The 22712-nt window shown below is 35.7% G+C and overlaps 1 protein-coding gene and 1 pseudogene across 2 annotated transcripts in view; both read right to left on the reverse strand.

The window, feature by feature from the left end:
- Window positions 1–22712, reverse strand: part of LOC120330489 (uncharacterized) — a 280708-nt gene that overhangs the window by 231164 nt on the left and 26832 nt on the right. The window lies entirely within an intron of this gene.
- LOC120330310 (uncharacterized) lies at window positions 817–21474 on the reverse strand (annotated as a pseudogene). The gene is made up of 3 exons (XR_013475393.1): window positions 21459–21474; window positions 4166–5338; window positions 817–3169 (listed from the first exon to the last, which is right to left on the reverse strand). The product of XR_013475393.1 is annotated as an uncharacterized LOC120330310 (transcript).

Consider the following 22712-nt stretch of genomic DNA (forward strand, 5'->3'; position numbering starts at 1 on the left):
ACTATGGAAGTACCCAATATCCTTTATAGCTCTAATCAGATTTTAAGCTTGTGGTAATACATGGAGATAACTGAAAAATTCATGACATTCTCAGGTGCTCCTAAAGCACCAAGATGTCGTATAACCTGAACCCCAACCTGGTACATAACCTTAGTTCATGTTGTGCGCCATCTTGGTGCGCATACTTCAGGAGTTCCCTTTTTCAAAGCGTTATCTTTTGAGCCCACAGGTACAATTTATTATTTTTTTAGTTTAAAAACTGAAATATCAAATTGAAACAGGAAGTCGATTAGATTTACAATTAAATTCTAAATTGTTTTAGCCAGAGCCACACACAGGTACAGAAACAAATAGAAAAATTACATACTGAAATGTTGAATTGAAACAGACAATTAGATTTACTAATCACATTCTGAATTCTCACGCCAGAGGATTGAGTTTTTTATGAATTTAGTGCCACTTTTGGGTTAAAATATGAACACCCAGAAGAGGACTGCATTTTATATGAACATTCAACGAAATACTGTATTTTTTGGCATCTTTGTTTATTTCGGTAGAATCATGATCACGCAAAGAAATACCTATTAACAAGAAGAGAGCTGTGCTCAAATATATGAACACGTTAACCAACCGGTACCCACAAAAAATTCAGAGTTTCGCGTAGAAATAATTTAAAGAATCAAACCGGGCAGCCAGTGTTCCCATGGATAAAATATTAACAGCGAATTTTTAGACGAAATATCAGATTTATTGCGAAATTTAGAAATAAATAAAAGTAATAGCCTTCTGGCAAAAAAATCAATCTTTACTCACTGAAAATTTCAAAGCAATTGGTCCAGTAGTCAAAGAGAAAAGCGATTTTTTAAAAAAAAATGATGGAGACAAATAATAACAATAACAACAAAATTTTGAAACAATCGTTATGTCCACTACGTGTCCAATAAAGCGGGTGAATGATAAAGATGTTCCTGAAATTTGCAATATTGATTTTAGAGTTTTTAGTTCGTCATCAAGGAAAAACACAAAATATCTATTCTAACAGTCATTGTTTTGACCAAAACCAATTACTTCCCTAACAATAGCCAATCTCAACAAATTTAAGGTAACGTAACAATTGGAATTTTTCACTTGTTCAAACATATTTTCCATCTATTTGTAAATCAAATAGTTCAGTAGTCTATTTTGCTCTGGAAGAGTTTAGCTGAGGTAGATTATAAGTGGTTTTCTGTACACTAAAATAACCACCTTGTGCAAAATGGAAAAAAATTTGAGCGTGCGATATTATGCACACAAGTCACAAAATATATTTACATAACATTTTCAATTCAGTAGTTGATTAAAACTGGTAAACTGTTCCATCACCTAACATGTTCCTGAAATTTTTTAATATTGATTTTTGTGTTTGTTAGTTCGTCATTGAGGATAACACAAAATATCTATTCTAACACCAGTCATTGTTTTGACCAAAACCATTTACTTCCGTAACAATAGCCAATGACAACAAATTAAAGGTAGTTATTCTAACACCAGTCATTGTTTTGACCAAAACCATTTACTTCCGTAACAATAGCCAATGACAACAAATTAAAGGTAGTATAACAATTTGGAATTTTTGCACTTGTTCAAACATATTTTCCACCTACAAAAAAATTTTAAGCGTGTGATATCATGCGCACAATCACACAATATATTTACAACATCTTCAGACTTATTTCCCAGTTTGGAAAAAAATGAGGTTACACAGGTTAAACTTGTTTTGTCATCCATGAGCATGCCTTTGTGAAACATTTTTCACAAACTCCTACCACATTATTTACATTTCTCTTTGGTTACAAATATAAGGTTTTTTTCCAGTATGAGTTCGCTCATGCACGTGTAATGTGTGTAATCGTGCAAAGCTTCTACCGCAGTGTTTACAAATATACGGCTTCTCTCCGGTGTGAATTCGTTCATGCCTACGTAGTTGAGCTTTTTCTTTGAAACTATTTCCGCATTGTTCACAATCATAAGGCCTTTCTCCAGTGTGAGTTCGCTTGTGCACATTTAAATGATACGATCGCGAAAAACCCTTTCCACAATGTTTACAAAAATAAGGCTTTTCCTTAGTATGAGTACGCTCATGCTCTCGTAAATTGGATAATCGTGCACAAGTTTTTGCGCAGTATTTACAAACAAAAGGTCTATCCCCAGTATGAGTTTTCTCGTGTCTACATAAATTAGTTAATTGCGGAAAACCTCTTCCACATTTTTTACAAACGTACGGCTTTTCTCCTGTATGAATTCGCTCATGAGCGAGTAAAGTGGATGATCGTGAAAAGCTCTTTCCACATTGTTTACAAACATAAGGCTTATCTCCAGTATGACTTCGTACATGCCTATTTAATTGACCTAACTGCGAAAAACCCTTACCGCACTCTTTACAGATGTAAGGTTTCTTTCCAGAATGAGTTCGGTCATGCACACGTAAATGAGATAATTGCGAAAATCCCTTTCCACATATTTTACAGACATGCGGTTTCTCTCCAGTATGAGTTCGCTTGTGCACATTTAAATTGGATGATTGCGAATAACTCTTCCCACATTGTTTACAAATATATGGTTTCTCCCCAGTATGAGTCCTCATGTGCACTTTCAAAATATGCTTCCCTTTCAATTTCTTCCCACATGTTTGGCAAACATATGTTCCATTTCCACTGTTGGTTTCGACAAGTGACTGGATTTGTAACTTCCCTTCTGATACAGGAGTTATGTTAATTGGCCCACTGTTATCTGAATTTTCAGTTTGATGAATCAAACTGCCCATTAAATATTGTGCATTAACATCGAGTTTCACTTCATCCCCACTTAGTAAATAACTTTTTTTTGTGATAACATTCCCACAATGATCATCTGAGTTGGTTGGCTGACTAGTTCCCACAGTGTTACCAGATTCATCATCATGAATAAGCGATCCTGAATGATGGAAAGTTTTCATCACGAATAGGGCATTTCGATATAATTTTTTGTAATGTAGAATATCTAAAAATGAGAGTAAATATTTTGCATTTATTATCATTGAGGTCATTTCACTAGGATATATTCCCCTTAGTGAGACTAGTAAATAATATAAACATATTAGTGAAAAAGTCTCGATGCGATACCCGGTTTCAATACCATACTCTATACTGCTCTAATCAGATACAGAGCTTGTGTTGATAAGTAACATGAATATAACTGAACAAATCAAGACATTTCCGAATTGCTACCTTTTGAGCACACAGGTACGGAGACAATTTATAATTTTTTTTAAACGAAATACATACTGAAATATTAAAGTGAAACCGGAAGTCTATCATATTTACTTATTACGTATGAATTTTCTGAGTATTTGACGAGTTGGGCTAAAATATGAACATTTAAAAGAGAATTGAATCTTCTAAGAATATTGACTGCTGTAATCATTGAAATACCCTATTTTGGGCTGACAAGTGTTTGTTTGTTTCGGTTGAATCATACAGAAAAAAATAACTATTGACAATAAAGTGGATGAATTATAAAGATGTTCCTGCTATTTGCTTCGCAAAATAACTAGTCTAACACCAGTTATTGTTTTGACCAGAACCATTCACTTCCTTAACAATAGCCAATGGCAACAAATTAAAGGTAGTGTAACAATTGAAATTTTTTCACTTGTTCAAACATATTTCCCATCTATTTGTAAATCAAATAGTTCCGTAGACTATTTTGCTCTGGAAGAGTTTTAGCTGAGGTAGTGTACACTGAAATAACCACCTTGTTGCAAATAAAAGTGAATCCACAAAAAAATTTAGAGCGTGTTGTAATATGCACACAAATCTTAAAAAAGATTTCAAAATATATTTACATATCATATTAGGACTTAATTCCCAGTTTTGGAAAAAATAGGTTACACAGGTTATACTTGTTTCATAGTCTTCCTTTGCGACCATGAATATGCCTTCGTAAAATATTTTTCACACTGCTCACAAACATCGCAAAACCATGCGCATTAGTGAATGTTTAGGTAAACGTATATTCCAGAGAGGAAGGACAATAGTTGTATTCATCTGACGTACTCTTCCCACATTAATCATGTTTCTTTCCAGTATGAGTTCGCTCATGGACTCGTAATCCAGGCAATCGCGTAAAGCTGCTACCACATTGTTTACAAACATAGGGTTTCAACGGTATGAATTCTCACATGCACTTGTAATGTGTGTAATCGCGCAAAGCTTGTACCACAATGTTTACAAATGTATGTCTTCTCTCCGGTATGAATTCGCTCATGCTTACGTAGAGGAGATTTTTCTGCGATACTATTTCCGCAATGTTTACAAACAATAGGCTTTTCTCCAGTGTGAGTTTGCTGATGCGCATGTAAAAGAGACGATTACGAAAAACCCTTTCCACATTGTTCGCAAGCATAAGGTTTTTCTTTAGTATGAGTTCGCTCATGCTCTCGTAAAGTGCATATTCGTGAAAAAGCAATTGCGCAGTATTTACAAACAAAAAGCTTGTTCCCAGTATGAGTTTTCTCGTGTCTACGCAAGCTATTTAATTGCGAAAAATGTTTTCCGCATCGTTCACAAACATATGGCTTTTCTCCAGTATGAACTCGCTCATGAGAATGTAACTGAGATGATCGTGAGAAACCCCTCCCACATTCTTTACAAACATAAGGCTTATCTCCAGTATGACTTCGTTCATGCCTATTTAGTGAGTTAACTGTGTAAAATCTCTTCTACACTCTTTGCAGATATAAGGTTTTTTCTCAGAATGAATTCGTTCATGTACACGTAAATTGGGTAATTGTGAAAATCCCTTTCTACATATTTTACAGACATACGGTTTCTCTTCAGTATGAGTTCGCTTATGCACATTTAAATAGGATGATTGCGAATAACTCTTCCCACATTGTTTACAAATATATGGTTTCTCCCCTGTATGAGTTCTCATGTGCATTCCCACATGTTTGGCAAACATATGGTCCATCCCCACTGTTGGTATCAACAAGTGACTGAATTTTTAACTTCCCTTGTGATACAAAAGTTATGTTAATTTCTCCACAATTATCTGATTTTTCAGTCTTTACATTGTGCATGAACATCGAGTTTCACTTTACCCCCACTAAGTAAATAGGTTTCCTTTGTGATGACATTCCCACAATGATCATCTGAGTTGGTTGGCTGACTAGTTCCCACAGTGTTACCAGATACAAATTCATCATCATGATGAATAGGTGATCCTGAATGACGGAAAGTTTTCATCACAAATAAGGCAGAGAAAAATGTCTTAGTTGGATCCTTTGATTTCGATATTATTTTTCTGTAATGAAGAATATCTAAAAATAAGAATTAAAGAATAAATAAATAATAAAAATAAGAAATAAATAATAATAATAAAATAAATTCTTTTTCATTCTATTTTTTGTGTATTGTTTTATTTTTTGCGTATGGATTGAAATAAAATCCATCTATCTAAATATTTTAAATTTTTCAACTGCTGGCCATTATCATTAAAGTCTTTTATGTTTGTGATTAACTGCTTAAAAGTTCCTTGAAAGCACAGACTAGGTAAACTCGTGTGAAAGCATAATCTAGAAATTTGGTAACCTGGGATATACTTACACCCTTGGATGGGACTAGTAAATAGAAATATTTTTATCTGTGTCACAAGATAAATATAAACAACTCGGTATCGATATTGAATACCAGACAGCATACGCAAGATTCCTAACTTTCCAGTTAAGCTTCCACAGAAAAATATAGACAGATCATATCATTTAAAACTTGTTTCATAAAAAATTGAAGATCTTTTATAAAAAGACGCCGCCAATAATGCAAAAGTGCGAGATTTGAGCATGTTCCGATTCGTAAGTATGTTGATAGGTATTTGTCTGTCTGTTGGACACTTTCGTCGGTTACGCGATATCTTACGAAGGCTCCAAGTTTTGCATGTGCATTCATCAAATCTCGGACCAGAAGCCTGTTAGTTTTGGATGAATTATGTCGTATAATTAGCGAGTTGTTGATTAATTTGTGATGGGACACGCAGTATCGCTATTGAGTCAGAGCAATGACATTAAACAACATGATAGGCAACTCTGACGTTACTCCATAAGACTACAGGCGAACGATTGTATTTCACGATACGCTCCAATGCACATATTTCTCGTCGCCTTTCGCGACCGTTTTCCGCTCGCTTTTGCTACTCGGCGTTTTCTTTACGTGTAGTACCTTCCTATTTGCGCCTGTAACGAAAGAAAATAATTCTTATATCTAAGAAGTTTTGCTCACTTGGAAAGCTGGAATTGCAGACAAGCTGTGAAGAGTAATTCTGGACATCATAGACGTTTTTTTATCAGAGAAGATTACAAACGCGATAGCGTAAAGATTTGTGTGGAACACTTTGCAGATAATGACAAAGTTCAAAGTAGTGTAATTTTAATGTTTGCGCTTAAACATTGAAATTTCATTTAAAGAGGGTGTCATACAAAACAGCAAAACTGTTTGTACTTCTTTTTACGGTGCTGTGGTACAATTCCATAACACAAAGTTTGCACCTATCGAACTTGCTTTAGTAGGTGAATTTATTAGACATATTACATATTCAGTTAATCGTAGGTAACATTTCTGGTACATAATGCCCCGTAGATAGGTGTCTAAATTTAGCTCATAGCTCACTAATTAATATTATCTTCGACGCAGGAGGTTGCAGGGCTAAAATCAACTTTCAGCTTTACCGATCACCTGACGATGCTCATTTAGTTTGGCTCGAGCAAGTCCTCTTGAAAGACTTGTGTGAATGGGAACTACCTATATGTTTTGCCTTCCTCCGATTTTAGAAGACAAATTTATTCTGAAGGATTTCGCATATAATTCTCATTGACTGTTGGCTGTTTATAATTTCTATTAATTGTGAATTCTGATTATAACAAATAGTTAAAAAAAATTTTACGTAATTTACTAGCACCTTTTTCTTGTCAATACTCCAAGTTGAGGTAGTAAACAAGACAATACATTTATGACATCTGGAAGCAAAATATGCACACTAATTAAAAGTTTGACACATTGAGATAATACACCATGACAGGAAATACAAGTTAAAGATATATATGACCATCACATGGTAATTGAAATTTAAAAAAAATTAATAGGGGCTGTGGAGTATGAAAAGTTCAAGACAAAGAAAAGAACAAAAGTTTATAGCTCATGAACTCTCAATTTTGCCCCCATTGCTTTGTGAAGGCCAATATATTCCGAGTGGCTGAATTGGTTTACCTTTATGATAGCAACGATTTTGTATTCAATATAGCGAGTTTTTTTTTCAATTTATTTGAAGTGATATTATTTCCTAAAGCAATGCTTGAATCGTCTAGATCAGTGGTGTCAAACACATGGGTTTTCGAGAGCCGCATTGCATTTTGAAAAATGTAAAAAGGGCCGCAAACAGTTTTTGATAATGTATAGTTGAAAGATAGTTTCAGTTTGTGACATATATTGTGATGCAACTAAACAGTTGGATTAAGTTTTATTATTTTCTTTAATTTCAAATGCAATTACATATTAATATTTGCATTCCACTATTGCAAGTTACTGTATATTTTACAAAAAATCATAAAATTCTATGTACAACCATCAAAATTATTTTTAAACAAGCCTTGGATAAGGAAAGAATATTACATACACTTTATCTAAATATATGGACCTGAAATTGACAAAAATACTACAGTATAAACTCATTGTTTTTTTAATTACATTTGTCTTGACGTTTGGCATCTTTTATGTGTCACCAGCATACTAAGGCCAGGCTGAAATGATTTTATAGTACCAACTCTAACTCACGAGGTCACATGATCATGGGTTAGTCTGGATCTTTGCGAATGTTTAAATAATTCCAGTATCATTTCATGTATAGATCAGTAAAAAAACAAATGACAGATTTTTTTGACAAGAAATTTCGCGCCACATTGCGTGGCATGGGATTGCTTGAATTATTATTGATATTGATTTTTAGTAACTAAGTCGTTGTATAATTATATTAATATACAAACACATGGAAATCGAACTTGTCATATTGACTGCTGAGCTTATCGTGTTTTTTCATTGTACTGATGGAAATATGACTAATTAAACAGAATTCTTCTTTGCTTCAGAATTTTGTGAAATGCAGAAAAGTTACAACCCCATTTTCTTCGAAAATGCCACCTTCTTCATGTACTTGCGTTTAATTTATTCACTCAAGTGTTTTATTCAAGTATTCTTTTGCTAGCTTGATGTGTATTCTTAATTGGGTTAAAATGTGAACAAAAAAAAATAATTTTCCAAAACTACTTTCAGTAAATTGTTTTCTGTGTGAATATTCAATTTTACTTTAAAAGGTTTGAAAAATCTATTACATTTAGATAAAAAAAAACTTCCAAAATACTATTACAATTATTGTTAGGCGTTTGAGGGCCGCACTGGAAGTTTTCTGGGGCCGCGAGTTTGACATCCCTGGTCTAGATTAAAGTTGGCCAAAATATATAACAGTATTTTATCGTGAATCATGATTATACCCTTTTCTGAATTTCTTCTATAGTACTACCAAAAGTTGATGAACCAAATATAACACAGGTGTAGTGAGTGACCCGTAATCCTCATTTTCCAAAGCTGTTTTAAGTATGTCTGGCGTGTTTGTGCCATTTTACAAATAAGACCGCTTATGGAATCTTACGCTTTGGAATTTTCAGTTATTTTCCTCAAGCCCTGCAGGATATGGGGGCCATACACAACTCTGCCGGAGGGTCAAATGTCTTTGCATGCCTCCATAGGTTGTTCTTCTATTGCAAACATTTATGGAGTACTCTAATTATATTTTTTGGAATCACACTGTCAATGATATGTCGCCAGACTTCTGATATCTCCCCTCTGCTACAGTTGTCCTGTGAATAAATAATAGGAAATTGAGGTTAGACGAATAGTTGAAAGTTTTGCTTTATGTCGGCTTAATTTCTTGATTGATATACTTACTATTTTTGCTATTGCTTCTTGTGCTGCAGGAGTCTCACAATGCTTGGTTTGTTGCACAGGTTTGTCCACAACTTTCACACCTGAAGAAAGAGAGGAGATTTATTAATTTTCGTTAAGAATAAGTAAAGCAGTCTATATGATTTAGAATGGAAAAGCTAATGAATCCAATATTTCATGTTTTATGTAAAAAATGTTTTACTGAATTTGGTATATAAACCAACTAATAAAAGGGTTTAGTCAGAAAATTACAAGCATTCGTGGCTCCAAATACTTGAGAGATCAGACTATACAATATCGTCCGGTATGAGAGAATGTTAGGTGAACTTGTTAACCCTTTGATTCAATACGCAAATAAAAGTGAATGAGCAGTAGTATGTTACAGCAATGAGTATATATCCTCACTGATTAAAAAAAATCTAAATGGAGGTGCATGATCAATTTGAAACCATAAGGGGTAAGTAAATATGCGATTTCGGCAAATGGGCAACTACGTACCGTACTGAATTAATAACTTCGTAGTATTTGACAAAAGCTGGTTTTCCCACATGTACTTAACAGTGCGATGTCCGTGTGTAATATACAACAATGGTATTTACCTTACCTTTTTCTAATTTCTTTTTACCTCAACTTTCCAAAATATCATTAAAATCGACAACAACTGTCAAAGCAGGCACGAACACCATTTGTGCTATGCCTGGAAAGCAGCACACATCCGCTCGTTTTCGTCTCGTCAAGTATGTGCATTGGAGCGTGCTATCAGATACGATCTTCGGCCAAAAATGCCGGAGTTGCGCATCATGTTGTTTAATGTCATTGGTCAGAGCGAAGGATACACGCCGCTAGATTGATAAGTTGGCGGTCTCCGATCGCTATCTCATTCCAGTCAGGGTTTAAATTTCCCGCGCGATCTGCATTTCTCATACCAACTGGATAATTCCTAATTTCCTTATTTTGAGCGTAGCTTTGGCGATGTATAAAATCATAACTTTATACAGAATCCTAAATTCAAATTTGTTAATAGCATTTTAGGATAATAAGAAACAAGGCAAAGTGCTCTTCAATGCTGTAAATTCCGGTTTTTAAAATTACTGATATGGAAGTTTATATTTTCATCAGTACCAGTATGTCTGTATATATTATTATGTCACTTTCAATAATACTTGATTTTTCAACTAGCATTTGCTGGTATTAACTTTTTTCTTTCAACACCAAGGATAGCATGAAATCTAGGGTTCAATGGCGCAAACAATTACCCTGTTCCACTTTCCAAATTCCAAGAATGTCCCTTCATTTGGTTCAATTGTGTCCCACAAAAGAGGGGCGTCTTGCACGACAGCAGGTGCATCATATCGCACAATACTTGTCTCGAATATATTAATCATGGCCATCACATGACCAAAAAAAAAAATTTTTCTTGGGTAAATCGGATTATTTTTTTTCGTAGAATTTCAATGATGATGTTTTAAGATTGCGCAAGACAATTAATTTTTGGTTCTTATTTTCATACTCAGAATAACTTATACCTTATCCCGCTTTTTTGGAAATAATTTGGATAATGGTTGCCATTGGCTTGTATTCAAAAGTATGGACTTTTTACTAGGATGATTTTGTGCTGCGCAAAATATTCGCATCCATGACCGATACCACTATTTAAAATGCCTTACCGTGTTAATTTAATTCTATTAACATAACTCAAATGTTAGTAAATCAAGCAGTTTACCACACATTTTGTGTCCACAAATTCTCATAGTATGTTAGAGTATTAATACTTTTATTACTTAGTAAATATGAATAATATCTGGCAGTTTAACACACATTTTAAGTCTACAGATCGCCGAGTTTTATTATTTTGTAAGTACAAATCCGACACATTTCATGTCCAAAAATACCAGTGGTATTTGGTATCAATACTTTCATTATTTTATAAATATGAATATAGGAATCAATAATATCGGTCAGTTTACCACACATTTCCATGTCTACAGACTGTCGATACACCATTGAGTTACGTTGAACAGAATTAAATTAATACAGAATGACATTTCAAATGCTGGTATCTGTCATAGATTGGATTATTTTGCGCAACAAAAAATCGTCCTGGTAAAAGATCGATACTTTTAACTATCGTTATCAAAATTATTTGCCAGGAAGCGAGTAAAAGTATTTTTCCTAATAAATCGACTTGTTTTTTCTACTTGCAACTATTCATTGGATATCGAAACAATTACAGCTATAAATAATTGTCGAAATGAATGTGTTAAATAAAAGCCTCGTAGAAAAATGTGGGCAATGTCCACCCACGCAAACATGCGAATGTGTCGTAACACTAAGAACAGTCGCACAGAATATGAACAATAAAAGTGCAGATTCTATTTCATTGTCATTACAATACGTGAGAAAGCGTAAAAAGTCGTTGGAAGATTCCGGTAAAACGAAACACCGTGTTTAAGACTAAAAGTGGCTACCATTTGGAATTATTCGAAAATCGGCTGATAAGGTATTCGAATACTTTGATATTCGTATACATCCAAATATTCGATTCGTTTTGGACAACCCTGCTCCCAGCCCTTTTACTTTTGAGCATTGTTTTAACTTTCTGTTTTCTCCAACCTCTGACCACCTTTTCAGTAACACCAAACTCTCATTCTGCTTTCATGTTTCTGCGTTCATCTGCATAGTCCACTACTTTTAACTTGAAGCCTGTTTCATAACTCTATTTTTTGCCAATACTCATTTTTAAGGCTTTTTTAAGATGTGCCAGTTATCTGTAGATCTATGATTTAATTCAGATATAGTCCTAATAAATTTTTACTAACATTATAAAAAATATTTTACAAACATTCTCTTCAGTCTTTCGTTCTATTTTACGCGCTAGTGCATTTACTGTAATGGTGCACGTGCAGAAAACAAAGTGGTTTGTTTGTGTAAGCAGTAATTAATGGCGGATGATTTGTGCAATTGTTGTTGTTGTACAACGCTGAGCGCATGTGCATGTGCGCTCATGAAACTGTCTCGCATTGGTATGTGCGTGCATGCACCCGTATTCGATAAAACAACAATTTCAATAGCACATTTCCACTACAATTCGCGTCTATAACGCTCACCCTTAATTTTTTATTGAAAATTAGTATAAAATTTTGCGCGTTATACTCGAATAAATACGATATATCCGCCCAATAAGCCGACCCCAGAAAATTAGGTCAAAAACGTAGGTCCTGAAAATCGACTTATTAGCGGGAAAATACGGTACTTGCAATAGCCGAAAACTTTCAATTCTGTTCCGACTTGGTGGCGATTTGCACTTATGTTGAGCTTGAGCGAATTGGTCGCACCAATATTTTTTTAAAAAAATATAAAGAAAAAATTGCGACCTATCTGCGAGTATGAACGGTTTCATCGTCAAAATGCCATCAATTAGTAGAAGGCGATAACAATGTATATTATTTATCAGAGTGATCAAGTGCAAGATGTCATACGAGATTTGAATAAAACCTAAAGTTCTGAATTACAAATTCCGTAAAAATATTGAGATTTCACAGTGCGTCATCAAGAGTTACGTCAACATCACGTAGATCATTTTTCGCTCACTTCCGAAACGACGTCACACTGCGTCGCGGAAATGAATTTTGACGCCCGACATAACAGCGCCAAATTGACATTTTCCGTTCAGATAAAGACGGCGTTCTAATGTAATATTTTTGTATCCTGTTCGGTCCATGTATGAATATATGCCAAAATCACATTAAAGAGAATACGTGTCTTACTTAATCGACGACGTCAAAAATTGAATATATAAGAACTAGAAAAATTCCAGTGTCCATACTGACTTAACAAATATTTTATGCCTTGAATTCGAAATGGCAGTTATTGAATACAGCTTGGGTGAGCGAGTGAAAAATTAGTATAATTCCTAACAGAAATCCTGGGCCCTATCTCAATGTTAAGATGACAAGATTAAGTTGAAGATTAAACTTTACAATTGGGTTCGCCGTGTGCTTAATATAAATTCATCACTAATAAAGATATCACCGTAACATAAAAACAAAGCTATCCGTCGAAAATATTAATATTTCAAAGACTTACAATACAAGCCTATTCAAATATTTCATTGTAGATTAAAACGGTGTGCAGCAGATATATTTACGTTTGTATTTCCTGATTAAAATGACTAATGTGTTATTATTATACTGATCCGATGTAACGAAAATACCCAACAAAAGCCGTTACCCGTTACCGTTTCAAATGATGCATTTCGTCGCGACGTTGATTACATCAACATCGGGGTCAGTCGACATAGTTGACCTTGCAGTCTTGCCCGCCCCCTCTCGATTAAATTCTATAATTGTTCTTTTCCATTTATGTAATTTTTTACATTTTTTGATATATTCGGAAAATAAACCATTATCTGTCTATCACCTGCATAGGTAGTCTCCTCCTTTCTGTGCTTTGCGGTTAGAGCTCGACCGATATCACTTTTTGACACCGATAACGATGTCAGCCAGCTAGTGGCCAATAACCGATACCGCATTGCCGATATTGATATAAATCATATTTTGAGCGAGAGAAATATTGGGAAACCAGTTACGCAGGGGCGAGAGCCGTTGCAGCACGCAGCCTGGCGCTTGCCGAGTATGGCCGATATATATCGGCGGTTTACGTCCGATATGATATATCACAAACACGCAATATCGGCCCGAAATATCGGTTGGCAGATATATATCGGTGAATATCGGTTGGCAGATATATCGGTGGAGCTCTAAGTCGCAGTTACGCAGTGAGAAAAATTACTGTTGGAAGGTAAAGCAGTGAAGGATAATGATCAGATGGCAAGAAAAATAGATTATTTCAATAGTAAAAAAGTCCGATTGACCCGAAATTTGCGGGAAATGTAAATTACTCCCAGAATGTTTTACCGAGCCATTTTGGCGCCTTTTTGACAATAAATGGTCGAGTTATTGACGAAAATATGGTGATTTTGTCCGAAGTTAGGCACCTCTACGATAATATATTCCAAGTTTGACGCGAATCAGGCAGGGTTATTGAGCAAAGTATAGTGAAATCATACAAAGTTACTAGGGATGGGCCGGGATTCGGATCCGGACTCAGATTCGATTTCGAGTCCACGTCATTTTTACCGAGTCTATAATCAAATTTGTTTTTGCTAATTTACACCTATATTTGTACTTTTGCCTCTATATATCTCACTACATACCCAGAACTATTGATCGCTTATAACAATTATGTGGCGCCAGTCGCCTTCAAACTATCTATCCATTTTTGTATACATGTAGTACACAATAAAATATGTGTTAGCGCAATATTTTTGGGACTTTGATTCGCGTAAAAATGAAACATGGGAATCTCACCAATACCTCTTTTAAATTGAGTTTATTACATGCAATCCTTTCTCTAAAAAGGAAGCAATCGAAAGCATGGGGAGTATTAGAACGTTTACATGAACTACTAAATTGCAAGCAGATGTACCACATTGTATTGACGACGAGTGTCATTTTTCTACCATTTGCGCACGCAACATAGTAAGTTTACGGCTAGAAATATCTGGAATTATGGGAAAGCATTGTAGTCAAAAGCTTTTTGTCTTTCATACTGACATGTAAGAATTTCTGAATAGCCGCCCAGGATTGACGCAAGGTGGTGGGCTGGAAATTCAGTTCACAGGCAAGGCGCACATTGAACCACGTTTACGTTTGTATTATGGCCGGCAAAAAAGAGGAAAAAAATATTTTTAAAATGAATCCACAGCTATCTGCGGAACCATTAGGCAAGAAATATGAGCTACGACGTATGTTTGTGAGCGCATGATGCGGTAGCATGGTCAAAAACGTGTTTTGCTGCTTTTACATTGTGACGTCACAGGCTCGAAGGATTCGATTAGAGTCTTTAACCTATTACTAGGATTTATCAAATCCCTGTAATGCCGGACTCGTCCCATCCCTAGAAGTTACCCAATTTGGCTGTGTGGCTCATCGTGCTAAGCGTTAGGAATACGCTCGCCACCGCACCTCTAATTACTCTGCGTGAGTTCGCAGATCCCATGTGGGTTGATTATGTGTGAGAGGATTGCTGGACTCCTCGCCGCCGTAGGGTGGTTCACGTAACCGCTGGTTGGTTACGATTTCCTCCACCATCAAGTCCAAGCTTCCGAAAACAAATAACTAATCCCATACCCGACATGGAATGGTAACCGGGCGAGAGGCTGTGGTTCGCCATATAGTTAAATCGTCTTATCGACTTTCCGGATTCTTCATTAAATTAACCTATTTAAATGTCGGTCGTGCAACAATGATTGTTGTTATTTATGCAACAATGATTGTTGTTATTTATGGCTGGGCATATATTTTTATATTTCTCGACTGCTTACAATTTTTCTATTTTGAACGATGTTGCCGTACCAAATGGAGAAATTTGAAATAGTCAAATCGAATGAATATGCTTTTCGTTAATTGCCATTTTTAATAAATTTAATTGAATTACATTTCCAGCATTTGATGCCATGAATTTACGCTCCACAGAAAATTGTTGATGCGTATATTTTAGCCGATATTGATCCATCGAACAAACTATTTTCAAATCTACGCCAACTCGTCGGCGCCCGAATGTCTGGTGTCAAATCTGTAACGACGATGCAACATGTAGTCGCTCACTTAACGGCGATGCAACATGACGTCGTCTTCGAAGTGACCGACGTCAAGTTCAACGTGTGCGTCAGATGCTATCATTGTAATAAAAAAAAATATTCAAATTTTAATTTTTTATCGGGTCTCCTACGACATCTCGCGATCAGTCTAATTTTCTATATACATTGATAACACCCTCTATCGAATGACGCTATTTTTTTAACGAAGTTAGCATTAGTAGAAGTCACGATTTGAGCCGCTCGAAAACGGAGTGTCAATGTTATTCTAAAGCGTGATTTTTTTAATTAATAAATTAAATTGCACAATTGAATATAATAACAGATTTAGGTATATAAGTCTTCACTATAGAAACTGCCATAAGCACAATATGACGACATTCAGTCGAGATATAAACGATTAAAAATTTTATCCGAAGTTACAAACCATCCATCCATCCGAAGTTACCTGCTTTTACGGTACCGGTACACTGCTTTTCGTTACCAACTAATATATCTAAACATTCTGACCGACCCCTTTCAACTTGTATAATCTATTGTCCACACAATAGTTTATATCAGTGGAATTTTTCCTTATATTATGTCGATTCGAATCTAGTCCGGTGCCACTTACCGGTACCGTACATCACCCACGTGTTTGACTGGCTAAGTGAAATAACTGCCGATTTGTCAGAAACTTTTTTCAAGACTCAATTTTGAAAACTTTACCACCAGAGTATGCCATTGAGCCACTAAAAATTATTGAGAGAGAGAGAGAGTTTATATTGGCATTAGGTGACTCCGACTATAATCAGCTTGACGATATATTTTGAGAAATATAAAATTATTAATATGGTGTGGCATAATATTTATTCGTTTTTTTATTTGTTTGTATTTTTCTTTTTTCAAGTACCGTAATCGATTTTATGTCTCGCTATTTGGACACGTCAGTGTACATAACAATCGTTTCAATACTATGTTGTTGTTCTTGTTAGTATTATTCTTCTTCTCTTTCGTCATGATGAAATCGCTTTTCTCTTCGAATACTGGACCAATTGCTTTGAAATTTGCAGTGGTTAAAGATTGATTTTTTTTCCAGAAGGCTATTACTTTTACTTATTTCAAAAATTTCTGTGGACTTCAAAAGATTCGTTTTTTATGTGTCAGAATAAAGAATAGCGACACCTTGTGAGGTGTCCATATATTTGAACACAGCTCTCTTGTTTTTCTTCCGATCTTATCATGTCCCCGCGATTGTGTGTACGCATGTGCGTGCTTTAACTAGTTGTAATAGAATAATAATGATCTATCAACCAATCAATGAATCATCGACTAATACTTATATATTGGAAATGCGATACAACGTGATCTGAATAGCTCAGATTCGAATTCTCAATCACAAAAATACTTATCAAAACAAGGTATAATTAGGCACTATACCAAACGCTTTCATGTCCACGAATTGTCGTGGTGTTTTGGGAGTAGTAATGTTTTTATTTTATCGATGCAACCGCTAATTAAATTGAACACGATTAAATTCATTAAGCAACGCATTTTTAATACGCCATATCAGTCATGGATAGATTACTTTGCGCAACAAAAAATCAATATCCAAGGATCGGATGTTGTTGATCGGCTCTTTGGCATAATCGCGCGAATTGAATTGTAGTCTACGGGTTTTTAGCAGATTTTAGGTCTTTCTGAGGGCAATATCGAATTCGCAAGATCGCAAAAATAGGCATCAATACTAAATAAAATATAATCGAGCAATTTATCTCTCATTACCCGTGTTTCCCCAAAAATTAAGACTTGAGTCTTATTTCAATTTTTCTTCGAAAACAACACTAGGGCTTATTTTCGGGAGATGTATTTTATTTTCACTTGTCAAAAACAAAATTACAAAGTAAGGAATTACGAGATTTTTCGAAATAGGGAGAATATGAAAACCGATATTAATTTATTTATAAATAACACGTTTTCCCCTCTCTCGTTTTAGATAAATCATTTAAAACGTGTTGGAGAGCTTTTTTGCTATCGACTAGGTCAAAAAAATCTCGCGCCCAAATCATTTTTTAAATTAGGACTAGGTAGCATTCGCAGGGTAGGTCTTTATGTCAATGAAACACGGTATTATGTAAGCCATGTTATTTTATAGTAGTAATGCTCTATACCAGGTTGGTCCAAGGTTTATCGGCTCCGGGGGCCACAGAATTACTTTTGCATTGTTCGCGGGCCACAATAATGGGTAAACAGTGTAATATAAAACAAACATTTTTATCGCGCAAACACACTGATTAGTAGGCTATTTGTCAGTTATCAAACTGAAACATGCTAGAACCACGAAAAAAACTTACTAAAACCTGCAAAAATCCTTCCAGATCTACATTTGGTGCAAGATTTCAAACACTTCATAACTAAAAAAGTGTTTCCGCAAATGTGAGTGCTTTCGAACATCGATAATATTTTCAAAGCAAAATCAAACCTTGGAAAAAGATATTCTTTTGTCACCAAGACAACTTTTCGCTCACATTTGGTTACAAATCTGTTTGAATTCGTCAGCTTTCTTTTCAAACTCATGTATACAAATTCACTTGCCAAGCCCATCATTCAACTTGCCTAGTGTAGTTACCTCAGCTGGACTATCCATAAAACTAGTCAATTCAGTGACATTAGTGGTGTAACATTGCATCGAAAGATTTTCTGGTTCATTTTGTGACGAAACAATATCAAATGCGATATTTTGATTACCGGTACCGTAAAACCGGCTAACTTCGGATGCCTTGTAACTTCGGATGAAATTTTCAATCATTCATATCTCAACTAAATTTCGTCGTATTGCGCTTCTGTCGGTTTCTATAGTAAGGCCTTACATATCTGAATCTGCCGTAGCCTCCAATCGCTCAATTTGATTTTTTATCATTCAAAAAATCATATTTTACCAAAAAAATGACACCGTTTTTTCGAGCGGCTCAAATCGTGACTTCTACAGACGCTACCTTCGTCAAATCACCGCCAAGCGCTAGAGAGCGTACACAATGTATACAAAAAAATACAGTGATCACAAGGTGTCGTACGAGATTCGAGTGAAATCGATTATTTTGATTTAAAAATTACATCAAAATATCGACGTTTTGATGATTACGTACAGCGTGACGTCAACGACGCAAATCCCTTTCTCTCTCTTCGTAGCCGACGTCACTTTGCGTAGCTCGTGCGTTACTCGCTGCGACATTTGAACGCCAGACATCGCGGCGCCCAGTTTTGTGAAATTTAAAAATTATGCTTATCCATGATCCTAGTCACTAAATCCTACAAAAACATCACTATCGTCTCAGTCATATGTTGTTTATTTAAAAATATGGGTATGCATACGCTTAATGCATATGAAATTTGTCGATATTTGTTTTTGCATACTTCCTCCGACACCGATAGATACCGTAGCAATTGGTAATACGTTAGGCCTGAAACATGTATCTATACGATCATAATGATTGGATATGTCTGTTTACGATCGACAGATGATAATAATATCTTTAACAGGTTAGCGTAGAACTCTACATAGATGCACACAGCAGGAGGTTGGACCACGTACAGGTGAGGCGCAAAATGAAAAAAAAGTGGCGAAGTTTCTTTATGCCGTTTTTATCCGTTTATTGTCATTTGACTTTATCTATCTACCTGTGAACACATTAAATCTGATCTATCACATTGGTTCCACAAGAACTGTTGCAAAGACCCGTCTAACCCATGTGGAAATGATTACAATTCCTGATTTTGCCAGCGTTTCCTTCAATTCATCTGTTTATTTTTAACTGTCGAATTTTTGTTCATACCTTACTTGTTCCATATTGCTTTTTGATTTCAATTTTTACTTTTGCCAGTGTTTCATTCGATTCATCCGTTTATTTTTAATCGTCTAATTTTTGTTCATTCTTTACTTGTTCCATATTGCATTTCAATTTCAACCTACACCAGTGTTAGGTACTTTCAATTCTTCCGTTTTTTTTTTGTTAATCCTTTTCTTGCATTGAACATAAACGATCATAAAAGAACGAACTAGCATTTTGCAATAAATTAGGAGTAGTTTGTAATAATATATATGAGTTATAATAAAGGACACAAGAATAAATAGTTAAGCTTCGCGAAGCGGCAAGAGTAACGTTACGTAGTAACGTCACGTACAAACGTCAGTATGCAACACGCAAGACGGGTCGTGGCGGCGTAAGGTCTATTCAGCGACGTTGTCACGCGTCATTGCTTACGCAGACATTTCTCTCTCACGACGAGTTGACGCAAAGAGAAAAGTGGCCATCCGAAGTTAGATAATTTTAGAATAGACGAATAAAGACAATAATTTCAACAAAAAAAGGCTTTGATGGATATGGAACCGACTTTATCAAGACGAGAATAGCCACAATGTATTATATTCCAAATTTGGCTTCAGTTGAACAACATGCGGCGGAGATATTGTTCAAAATATAGTGAAATCATCCGAAGTTAGCCGGTTTTACGGTACTCTCCGAATGCGAATGCGAGCTACAAAAAATAAAGCTGGGGGCCACATGTGAACTGCGAGCCTGATTTGGACTACCCTGCTCTATACATTAACTGTGCATTGCGCGATTCCATCTGAGTTGAAGTATTCTTCACATGCCTGCCCAGTAGAGCCATATACTGATGACGCATTTGCCCTGGGGCTGGTTTTCATTGTGCTTTGTGATAATCAAATTTGCACTCAATCACACTATAATATGAAATAAACCAGGTTTTACTGCAGCATAATGCGATATTGTTTTACTATACTACCCATAGAGCATTAAAACCCAACCAAATCCTAAATCTAAACTGCCCCAACTGTGGCATTGTTCCCATACAATAGGTATAACATAGTACTGTTGTGCTCTAATTTCTATTCGTGCTTGCCCTGTTTTCATTTTTACGGTGTGGCGCATGAATATTTACGGCTGGTCTGCGTTCCGCTGTTCTGGAGGTAACACGTGAATCTGATGCTGTGCTCTATTTTATCGTAATCGTGCTTGCCCTATTTTCATTGTTCACAAAGTGGCGCATTAATATTTACGACTGGTTTACGTTTCGCTGTTCTAGAGGTAACACGTGAATCTGATGCTGTGCTCTATTTTATCGTAATCGTGCTTGCCCTATTTTCTTTGTTTACAAAGTGGCGCATTAATATTTACGACTGGTCTACGTTTCGCTGTTCTAGAGGTACCGCAACACGTGTGTTCGATGCTGTGCCCTGTTTGAGAGTAAATTTAAATTGTTGTTTAACAAAGCTCCGATCAAGCATAATAAATGATAACCGCTCAATAATACAGACGAATTATTATGTTATGTCCTGCGGGCGTTTTCTAATGTTCCGTTTTATATCAAGCGCAGGCATGCCGCACATCCGTGTGTTTTAGGCCAGTATGGTCTTGTGCGTACATCCCGTCTTCAAATTGCTTTTGCGATACGAATAAACATACACACAAATCCTCGCATCATCTGCCACTGTTCGCCTGCCAACATGGCATCGCTGATTGAAACGAGCCTCATGGGCGAATCCGATCGTCTTTTTTATGTTATCAAGTCGTTGTTTCTTCTAATTTTCAAGTTTCTAGACATTAAGGTGTCCCGGAATGGTTTAACACAAAGTTGGCAACCCTATCGGCTCCGGGGGCCACAAAATTATTTTTGCATTGTTCGCGGCCACGATAATAGGTAAACAGTGGTGCAATACAAAACAAACACTTTTATCGCGCAAACATAATTGTCATTTATCAAACTTAAACATGCAAAAACCACGAAAAACTTACTAAAATCTGCAAAAATCTTTCCATATCTACATTTGATGTAAGATTTCAAACTCTTCATAACGGAAAAAGTGCTTCCGCAAATGTAAATGCTTTCGAACATCGATAATAATTTCAAAGCAAAATCCTAACTTTGGAAAATCCTATTCTTTTGTCACCAAGATTCCTCTATCTTATCGTAATCGTGCTTGCCCTATTTTCTTTGTTTACAAAGTGGCGCATTAATATTTACGACTGGTCTACGTTTCGCCGTTCTAGAGGTACCGTACCACATGTGTTTGATGCTGTGCCGTGTTTAAGAGTAAATGCCAATACTTATTCTTATATGTGAACTGATTGTTGGTGTGAATGTTTGGGAAGTAAGGCGCCTCCATAATAACAATTGTAGTTGCTAACAACACGGAGAACTATAACAATTATATAATAGGTGAATCACTAATTTTGTTATTTAAAAACGCGGAGGTTGTGTTTTTTTCAAATGTCACATTTTTGCATTAGTAGTGGGGCTTTGTACAAAAGATCGAAGAAATCGCCACAGCCCTGGTTTAGGTGCTGCACGTACACGGCTCAAACCAACCAAGCATCGTGAGATTTGCGAAAAAAGATGCTATTTAATTAATTATTAGCGATGGCTCACAGCATTCCGCTCGTGATAAAAATATAATATACGCCTGATTAATTAAAAAGGTCCGACATCCTTGTAACAGGACAAGGGGTGACGAATTTTCTCTGAGCTTAGCAATGATTGCTCGACTCACGTAGACGGTACTATTTACTACTACTATGAAAATAAAAGTAGAAATATGTAAATGGACAAATAATTCGTACCATTGGGATGCAGGTTAAAGTCACCATGACATTCATGTTAATACATTTTGTTAGTTTAAAATTATATAGTAGGAGTGTTAAAGTTGGGTTATCACGGAACATTTTTCTGGTTTAATTTTATTGTACAAATTATTTTAGAATTTTTGACGCTTTCCGTTTACATAAAATCGACTTAATTTTTAAAAGTCGACCCGTCAGGAATCGAACGCTAATTAGTATGGCCCCGTGATGACGTAGCAGTGAGAACTCGTCAACGGAGTTTTGCATTAGGTTAAAGGCATTTTTGGTACTTCGCAATTTTATTTTGGATGGTGTGTCGGTTCTATTGGGCATTGCAGTTTAAAACGGTGCAGTATGTTTTAACATATACCAGTATTTTAAAATAATTTCAATGCAGTGTTGGCAATGACTGTGAACTCAGCGAACTGC

Source organism: Styela clava, chromosome 5, assembly GCF_964204865.1.
Source record: "Styela clava chromosome 5, kaStyClav1.hap1.2, whole genome shotgun sequence".
Lineage (NCBI taxonomy): Eukaryota > Metazoa > Chordata > Ascidiacea > Stolidobranchia > Styelidae > Styela > Styela clava.